General features: G+C 47.6%; 1 long non-coding RNA gene and 1 pseudogene across 1 annotated transcript; one reads left to right on the top strand and one right to left on the bottom strand.

Moving 5' to 3' along the window:
- Positions 1-1,734: 1,734 nt before the first annotated feature.
- Positions 1,735-5,473, bottom strand: LOC136473932 (uncharacterized). The gene is made up of 3 exons (XR_010762811.1): positions 5,061-5,473; positions 4,860-4,908; positions 1,735-4,387 (listed from the first exon to the last, which is right to left on the bottom strand). It is a non-coding gene; the product is annotated as an uncharacterized lncRNA (long non-coding RNA).
- Positions 5,474-5,777: 304 nt separating this feature from the next.
- On the top strand, positions 5,778-9,432 carry LOC136470134 (leucine aminopeptidase 2, chloroplastic-like; annotated as a pseudogene).
- Positions 9,433-9,642: the final 210 nt, after the last annotated feature.

Here is a 9,642-nt window from a genome sequence, read left to right on the forward strand (position 1 = left end):
AGCTGTCACTACATGCAAATCCAAGGAGCTGCTGCTGCATGAGGAGCTGATGTTGATGCGTGGCCTGTTGCTGCTGCTGTATGGCCTGCTGCTGCCATTGAAACTCATCCTATCAATTCTAGAACTATGCAAATGTGGCGGTGGTCTCCTGAGCCTGGTGAACCTGATCCTGCCTCATCTGCTCAAGTATGGCAAGTAGAGCGGGGTCTGTCTACAGTGTAGGTGGAGCTAAACTGGAGCTACCAGCCTCATGGTCATGTCATCGAGGAGGCATCTGAGGTATCTCACGGTAGTCCTCATCTGAGCTATCACTGGGGTCGCTCGTGACCATCCCCTCCTACTGAGAATCCAACTGCTCCTCTATAGCTGCTATGCCCCTAATAGTAGCATCCTACTGGGCTGTAGTCTCTGGCACCTCTAGACAATGACACGGCTGGCTAGGTGCAGTTGATGTATTATGATGGATCATCTAAGTCAGGTTATATGTAGGGAACTCTGTCGTAGCACCATTGTACTCAGTTATCATCTTAGGTGGCCTCACTATAACTGCCCTGTGAATAAGAAACATGATCCAGTGGGCATAGGGCAACTATCAGTGACCTCTGAACCCCTCAGCAATAGTGTCCTCCATCTCTAATAGGAGATCCCAGATATCAAACACTGTTTACTGCATCAGATAGTTCAGTAGCCACAACTGTATGCGAGTCAATCCCTTGTGATACCCCATCCTCGGAAGCAGTGTCCTCCTGATAATAGCATCAAGCACTCTAGCAGTGGGAGTAAGATCACTGGGTGTCCTGCTAGACCCCTCGCCGAATGGCTCTGTGAAGCAATGGCGGACTAGATTAGTAGGGGGTACCATCCCACCATGAGGACGTCTGGGGGGTGTTGTCTGTCCATAGCAAACCTCATGTAGCCAGACTGGCTACTCCTAAAGCCTGAGTATCTCTCTGACCTTAGTGCTCGTCAGCCTGTAATCTCTGCCACTAAATGCAAAGTGTATGAATCTGTGCTGTGGGTCAATCCAGAGAGAAGCATAGAACTGATGGACCCAAGATGGAACATATAATCCTATCCATCCAAGTAAATCTGTCAGCCCTGGCAGGTAACAAAGGTAGGGGCGAATGTGCTCTCCAGCTACTGCAACAATAGATTCTATGTTGCACACCCTTTGAGATCTAAAAATAGCTCTACTATTAAGATATGCATTGTAGAAATCCTCCTACAGTGGTGTGTAGAAGCCCTCTGATGCACGCTCATCTCGCCTCGGCGGAAACCACTGGTCAAACTCCACAAATCTGAGCTATTGCACCTACTTGGCCATGGCGGCCCTCAGATCAAGATGAGTCACTAGAGGCGGACCCTGTAGTCTGGGTGGTGGATGAGAACCCCTCCGCTATGTATCTGCCCTCGGTGTGACTAGAGCACGAGTACGACTAGAGCAGCAAAGCTGTGGCTGAGGTGCCTGCTCTGTCTCCTAGGCCTGCTGTCCCTCCTGAGTCTGCTCTGTTGCCTGTGGCTCCTGCTGCGACTCCCCCTGTGGCTGACTCTCATCCAAGACAACTCACCATCCCACAACCATGACGGTCCTAGCTAGACCACCATGATGGCGCTCAACCTGCTCAAGTGCTTCTATTGTCACTGGTGGAAGCTGCTGATCTACAATGACTACACCACTGCGAGCACCTCCTATCTCGGCATGCTCTTTACCTGATCCGCCACGTCATTCTGCTATGGTGAGTATGACATGGTGTGGTGTCGCACCACACCCTGATCCGCGTAGTACGCAGCAAACTCCACCGAATTGAATTCGCCGCCCTGATCAGTCCGCAGCACACGCAGCTTCTTGCCACTCTCCGCCTTCGCGCGCGCATTGAACTTCTTAATCGCCTCCGCCGCCTCGTCCTTGCTCGTCAGGAGTTGCAGCCACATATAGTGACTATAATCATCCACGAGCAGGAGGAAGTACTGCCGACCACCGTTTGTGGCTGGCGTGATTGGACCGCAGAGGTCACCATGGACCAGCTCGAGGGTCTCCACCGCGTGGTACTTCACCGTTTTCGAGAACAACAACCTTCTTTGCTTCCTGGCCAGGCAGCTGTCACACAGCTTGCCTGTGTGCTCGATGTGAGGTAGCCAAGTCACCATCTTCTCCAGCCGACCAAGAGCATCAAAGCTGAGATGTCCATCTCGGGCATGCCACAACCACGGCTCCTTTGTATGTCATGCAGCCAAGTAGATGGGCTGGTCCACCTTGAGGTCAAGCAGGTACAACCAGTTTCGGGACCTCTTTACCTTAGCAAGAAGCCACTGCTCCTGGTCCCCGATCCTGAGGACGCCGTCCTTGATCGGTACCTCGCTGCCACACTCATCTAGCTGGCTAATGCTGTTGATGCTTGAACGTAGCTGTGGGATGTAGTACACATCCGTCAGCGTGCGGTGCTCACTGTTTTGGCACCTGAAGATGATGGTGTCGCGCCCTCAAATCGCCACCCTTGAGCCATCACTGAACTTCACCATGCCGGTCACGTTGTCATCGAGCTCAGAGAAGGCTGCCTTGGAGCCCATCATGTGGTTGCTGGCGCCGGAGTCTAGGTACCACCGCTGCTCCTATCCACCGCCCACACATCCGAGGTGGACTTGGGTGCGCGGTTTGTCGAGGTGAACAACCTTCAGAGCCTTCCCAGCCCTTGCACCGCCATCCCCTCTCCCTTCTCCTTGGCCTCAACATCGTGCAGTGTACAGAATGTCGCCATCAGGAGAGTGGCCTCATCATCATCATCAGCCTAAGCCAGATGAGCCTCAGCCTTCTTCTCCTGCTTGCGATTTGGGCACTCCTTTGTCCAATGGCCTATCTTCCCGCAACGCCGGCAGGAGTTGGGGTCGACCTTCTTCTTTTTCTCCGAAGAAGCCTTGCCGCGGTGCTTGCCATCGCCACCGCGGCTGGAGGAGGCTTCCCCGAAGTTCCTCCGGACAGCCCACTCCTCCTCTATCAGCAGCAGCTTGCCGCTGTCCGTCGTTGCTGCGGCCTGCTCCATGCGCTCGTCCACCGCCCATAGATGGCCTGTCACATCCTCAATGATGAGGGTGGACAAGTCTAGCATTGTCTCTATGGAAAGAGCGATCTGGATATACTTCATTAGCACGGAGTGAAGGTACTTGGAGGTGGCCTCTTCTTCGTCGATGGTGACACCGTGGCTCCTCAGCTTGCTGATAAGCGTTTGCAGGCGGAGGAAGAAATCCTCCACCGCCTCATCATTCTTGAACTTGAGGTTGACGTACTCCTACTTCAGCAGCTGGGCCGTCGCCTTCTTTGCGCGGTAAGAACCGATGTGCATCGCTGCAATGATCTCCCATGCCTCCTTAGTAGAGTTCTTTGCCCCCAACGGCTCCCTGTACTCCGCTGGCACAGCAACGAGGATAGCCTCCAATGTTGACATGTCATCTTCTTCGTTGTAGGTGCCCTTGTCAACAGCATTCCAGAGCCGTCGGGCTCTGAGCTCGACCTTCATGGTCACCACCCACTCGCCATAGTTGGTACGAGTCAGCGTCGACCAACTGGTGCCGCTGACCTCCCGCACTGTGCGCACAACGACATCCTATCGTGGCTGGGTAGCCACAGCAGCGCCGCTGTTGTCTCCCATCTCCAAACCGTTCGTCATCGCTAGCGGTTAGTCCGACGACGACGCTTATACGGCTCTAATACCACTTGTTGGCCCATGGATCTTCGGAACGGGTGAGCCAACCACTCACCTCCATTGCCGATCACACGCTATGGCTAGAGGTAGAAGAAGGGAGGGAAAACACAGCACACACATAGCACAGACACTAGCGTTGTCCGGAGCTCTGCAGAGGAGATGGTAAAATGAACTCGCTCTCTTTACTGAGTTGCAGTGGAAAACTATATATACAACTTTACCCATCTAATCCTAGTACACAGACATGTCAGGCTACCATATTGCTAGAGTGACTAGATGTGACAGCAGGGCTAACTTTGGTGTTTGCCCTTGTTGTGGCTACAGTACGGCAGGGGAACCTTTCGGCGCCTGCCCCTGCAGTGGCAACAGTGCAGCAGCAGAGAGCCCTTTCGACGCCTACCCCTGCCGCGCGTTCACACAGGAGAGCAGCAGATTACTTAACAACCAACATAAAAAGCAATGAGAGGCACATATAAGGATCTAGATAAACTAAGCAGCACCATGTGAAATTTCTTGTACCTCTTTGTTTCTATTTTTTTGGTGGGCATAACTAATCGTTATCACACAAATAAGATAATACCTAGGTGAATGGTAAAGTTCTTTGGCATAGGTAGTTCATATAAAAAATGTTGCTGGTCCTTCCACTGTTGCAGCCACGATCCTGCACAGAATCATATATCAAAGTACCCCTGCACGGAAGAAACGAATAGTTTTATAGCTTAAAAAGGAGGACTAATTGACTAAATAAGAGTTTGCAATCATGAAGACTAAAAGGAGGTTGTAATCAATTAAAACCTATCAACTCTAAAAAAGTTCTATAGAACTATATGCAGATTTCAACTAATCCAAGTTAATTGTCGCATTATATAGCATGTTGTAAATACTATAGTAATCTAGAATAAATACTTTTTACATTTGTAATTCAAACCATCTCATCTTAAAAATAGGCATAGTAAATGCCTAGACGCAGCCCTCCCTTCCCTTTCAGAGGCCGCAACTCAGAACCGGGAACTCATAGTAACTCCCAAAACCTAGACCAGTGGCAATCTCAATTTGGAATGAGCATGCACACAACTGAAAAATATAGAAAATAGGAAAAAATCCCAAGAATGGCTACCGAAAAAAAATATAAAAATAGAGAAAAAAGCCAAGAATGTCCACCTGCCCAAACAGCTCCCCGCTTTGTCATCGCCGTAGCTCGGTGGGACCTCTGTTACAATGGGGAGAAGAAAAATACATGAAACCCTAGACCACAATATTTCATATGGAATGAAGCGATTTAAGGAGGCAATAAGTAAAGTCAAAGAATCCTGAAGAGCAAAATCAAACAGGCAAGAGAAACAAGATGAAGGATCGACCTACCATGGATGACATCGAGATGGAGACGAAGACGGGTGCGGCGTTCGCCGGGAACCGCTCACCGTCGTGGGAGGGGCCGACGCTGGTGCAGCGTCCTGGGCAAGGCCCAGGCCCGCACCCGTGCAGGTGCCCTCGCACCACCCGCTCGTGTGGCCACCCTCGCGCCGCCTATCCAGGAGGTCGTCGGCCACGACGTTGTCTTGGAAGGAGGGCGGACGGCGGCCGGCGGATGGCGCCGTCAGGGAGGCACGGAGCGTGGGCAGCGCTGGGAGAGGCGGAGGACGGTGCGACGTAGGAGCAGAGGAAGACCGGAGGAGCGCTCGTGTGGTCGCGGAGTCGTCGATGCGGGAGGGAGAAGCAGAGGAGGCTATATACGGGAAAGAGAAGGAAATATATTTTGGATGGAGCCACTTAAGGCTCGTTCGGTTATCAGATTCCTGCCCAGGAACAGGAATTATTCCTATTTATCCACGGTTATATAAATTAGACTATCATTTCTAGCCGGATTCATTCCAGTTCACTATTTTACAGCAACCGAACGGGGCCTTACACAGTGACGCGTGGGCTGTAAACAGTAATTGTTCGGTGGGGGGTAAAACTGAGCCATCAAAACAAGATCAGACGGTGTGAAATTTTTTACTGTCGTGGACGGGCTGGTTGGCCGCCGAGCTCCTAAGAAGAAATAAGAAGAAATTCCTACATGACTAATTAGTCTCAACGATGCAAGGTGATGGGATAAAATCGAGACCTAAAACATCAAGGAAGAGAAAGCCATCGAAGATCGGTGGTGCTCCGCGTGCAGGGGCAGAGGTTCAAGAGGGTGGCTCTCGTCGGTTTCGTTGCCCGCAGCGCCGGTTGCCTGTAGGGCCTAGGTGAATCCGTTGCGTCACTTGCCGGGGCCGCTCAGGCTACCAGCGCCGCCATCCTTCTCGCCGCCCCCGTTGTGATCCGACAAGAGTTGAAGCTGAATGCTGCAGCGGCAATTGCTTCTGGTACTGTATGTAGTTATTATTATATCAGTCTGGCTGTGCTCCTGGAATGATCGAATTGACTTCATCATGCTTGCTGGATTAGTTAATTTTCTTTCTGTTCTGTTTAATTTGAATTTGAATTTGAACTGTATGTATATTGCAGGAACTGTGCTTGGACTGTACGAGGACAGCAGATACAAGTCTGAATGAAAAAAGGTGCATCTGAAACAGATAGACCTAATTGGGCTGGGATCTGGTCCGGAGGTGGATCAGAAACTTCACCATGGTAACCATCTTTCATCGGGCGTCATGCTTGCGAGAGATCTTGTGAACTCTCCTGCCAATGTCCTTACACCGGGTCAGTACAGTAGTCAGTAGAATTAGCCTCAATTTTCAGTAAACATTAGTAGGATAGTGTTACATCCACATGTTTGGCATATTAATTGTCAGAGTAGTCCTCATTCGTCCTTAATCATTCATTCCAGGTTCTCTTGCGGAGGAGGCGGCGAAGATCGCTTCGACATACAGCGATGTATTCACAGCCACAATATTAGATGCGGAGAAGTGCAAAGAACTGAAGATGGGCTCCTACTTGGCAGTTGCAGCGGCTTCTGAAACAAACCCACCTTACTTTATCCGCCTGTGTTACAAACCCCCTGGTGGTAATGTCAAGACAAAGCTGGCTCTTATTGGGAAGGGCATAACATTTGACAGATTTATATATATACTACTTTCAAAACTGAATAATTGGTATTCTTTTTACTACTGGAATTCAGTAATGAATTAATGTCATGATAACTATATAAGTGATTTTGAATGCTTCACCTATGTCGTCTCCAGTGGTCGCTACAACATTAAGGCCATACCAGTCGCCATTGGCGGATCCAAGGGGGGGGGGGGGGGGGGGGGGGGGGGCTGCAGCCCCCCCTGTGAGCCTTAATTCCCCCTTAAATTACTGTAGCATCAAGCATAAATCATCATTAAATCTTCATTATCAATCAACATGTCCATTACTTAGCCCCCTCCTTGATCCCATCCTGAATCCGCCACTGCCAGTCGCCACCATTGAGCTTATGAAGAAGGACATGGGAGGTGCGGCAGCTGTGTTTGGTGCAGCAAAAGTTTTGGGACAGATCAAACCGCCTGGAGTTGAGGTACTGATTCAGATTCAGTTGCTAGCTAGCTAGTTCAAGTATTCAGCCTTCACGTTTTAGTGTATTTTCTGATGATCTCAATCTGACATGTTCATTTCATATCTGCTGCGTCTGAAAGTATGATTAGTGGCTTAGGCATGAGACCCGGTAACATCGTGACTGCTTCTAATGGAAAGACAATCGAGGTATATATATTTCTCTTGTAACAGTAATGCTCAGAATCCACTTGATCCATGAAGCATGGTACTATAGTAGTAGTGTGATGACTATATATCCTTACACATGCTGGAACCTTTGGAAGGAAAGAAACCAAAAAATTTTCAATAGCGCTCAAGAATCGCCATTGCAGGTGGCTTCAAGAATTAAAGAAGACATTGAACAAAGGAAGAGGGCGTTCCAAGAGGCATTCCAGGGAGGGGGCTAGCAAGCCGGCTAGTTTGGTTGTATACGTGATTTGGAGGTTTTTTTTTACCCTTGTTCGTTTGCACAGCTCCTTGGGCTGTGGCTGTACATAAACCTTCTTTATTCCTTCCTTAATTGAGAGGCAGAGCTCCTGCCGTGAGTTTAAAAAAAAATGACTATATATCCTGCCTTGTAGTATTAATTTGTCTTCATATATAAATATATGCTTCTTCTTCTTCTTCAGGTAGATAACACGGATGCGGAGGGGAGGCTTACACTTGCTGACGCTTTGGTCTATGCTTGTAACCAAGGTGTTGACAAGGTAACAACTTACGCTTTGGTCTATGTCAGTTGCTAAATGCGTTTTCCTGATGCCATTACCTATATAAATTCCTCTTGCACTAGCATCATGGTTCATGGACTTCTAGGCCAATAATTTAGAGAAACATGGTTTTCTCTGTTTATTAGGGAAGAAAATTTGTTCAGGTGATGATGAATTCATTCTTTATTTAGTGATTCAGCTGTGCTTGCCAGTTTGTGTAGGAATAAGATACTAAAATGCAGATGATCATGCTGAATTGATAATACACAAGTAGATTTTACTTTTATCACACTATTCCTTGGATTCATAGGTTGTAATTTTCTGTCTGTTTGTGGAAGACTATGCAAGTATATAAACAACTGTATCTTGCGCGTGTCTTGCTTGATCTATTGACCATTGTAATCATGGTATGTAGATTATTGATCTGGCAACATTAACCGGAGCCATTCGTGATGCACTTGGGCCTAGCATTGCTGGTAATATAACTAACCGTGACCGGTGCTCCACTCCTGACCTCGCTAATAATTAAGTTTTACTAGCATATAAAAAGATAACAATAAGTTTTACAGCATGTATGCATGCATGTGTCCAAAATAATGCGGCATCAGATTTCTTTTTGAATGTTTTGCATATAGGAGTAGTAGGCAAAGGAAATTAACACCGCCTTCCATTCCATATATACACAGGGATTTTAACACCAAGCGATGAGCTAGCCGAGGAATTTGCGGCCGCCTATGAGGTCTCCGGAGAGAAGTTCTGGAGGCTGCCGATGGAGGAGAGCTACTGGGAGTCCATGGAGTCCAGCATCGCTGATATGCTCAGCGCCGGCCCGTTGCAACCCAAGGCCGGCGCTATCACTGCCGCATTGTTCCTGAAACACGTACCTACAGCAACCATCTTTATTTGCTTATCATGGTTTATTATGCACGCACCCATATAAATTGGATCAGATGTTCGTAGAAACAAAACAATTGACTGATGCTCTGTTCTATGTACGTGTTGCAGTTTGTTTATGAGAAGGTTCAGTGGATGCACATCGACATTGCCGGCACAGTCTGGAGCAACAAGAAGCGGGTGGGTACTGGCTTCGGAGTCACCACCTTGGTGGAGTGGGTTCTCAACAACTCGTCATCCTGAAGAAACCCTTCAATAATTCAAAAATCCCCTCCCATCCTTTCTTTAAAGACAGGATCAAGCAAAGAACAAAAGAGCACGGTGATATATATGGTGTTCAGTACGTGTTTAGCCGGAACTGTCGGACGTCGCAAGTTGTAAGCCCAAAGCGTTGCATGACACACTGATAGAATAAGCAAAGAATTAATTAAACATCATCGGTGAATGTTGCCATCCATCGGCACAACTAGGCATTCTCAATGTTTGAGTAATGAAGGATATTAGCTTTTGTAATTTTGCTATACATGTACTTCCTCCGTCTAAGAAAAGATACAATTATAGGATTGGACAAGTCAAACTTGCATAACTTTGATCAAGTTTATAATGAATAGTATTATCATTTATGTTTGCAACTAGATCTACTAAAAACCATATTTCATAATAATTTAATGGTACTTATTTTGTATCATAAATATTAGTGTTTTTATATAATTTTAGTCAAACTTTAGATCATTTGACTTTTCGAAAAGTGATAATTGCATTCTTATGTAGATAGAGCGAGTATTAACTACGTAGTTTTGTGTCTTTTTTACTAAAATATAAGTGTTTTTTAAAGTTTCACT

The sequence above is a fragment of the Miscanthus floridulus genome, chromosome 8, assembly GCF_019320115.1.
Source record: "Miscanthus floridulus cultivar M001 chromosome 8, ASM1932011v1, whole genome shotgun sequence".
Lineage (NCBI taxonomy): Eukaryota > Viridiplantae > Streptophyta > Magnoliopsida > Poales > Poaceae > Miscanthus > Miscanthus floridulus.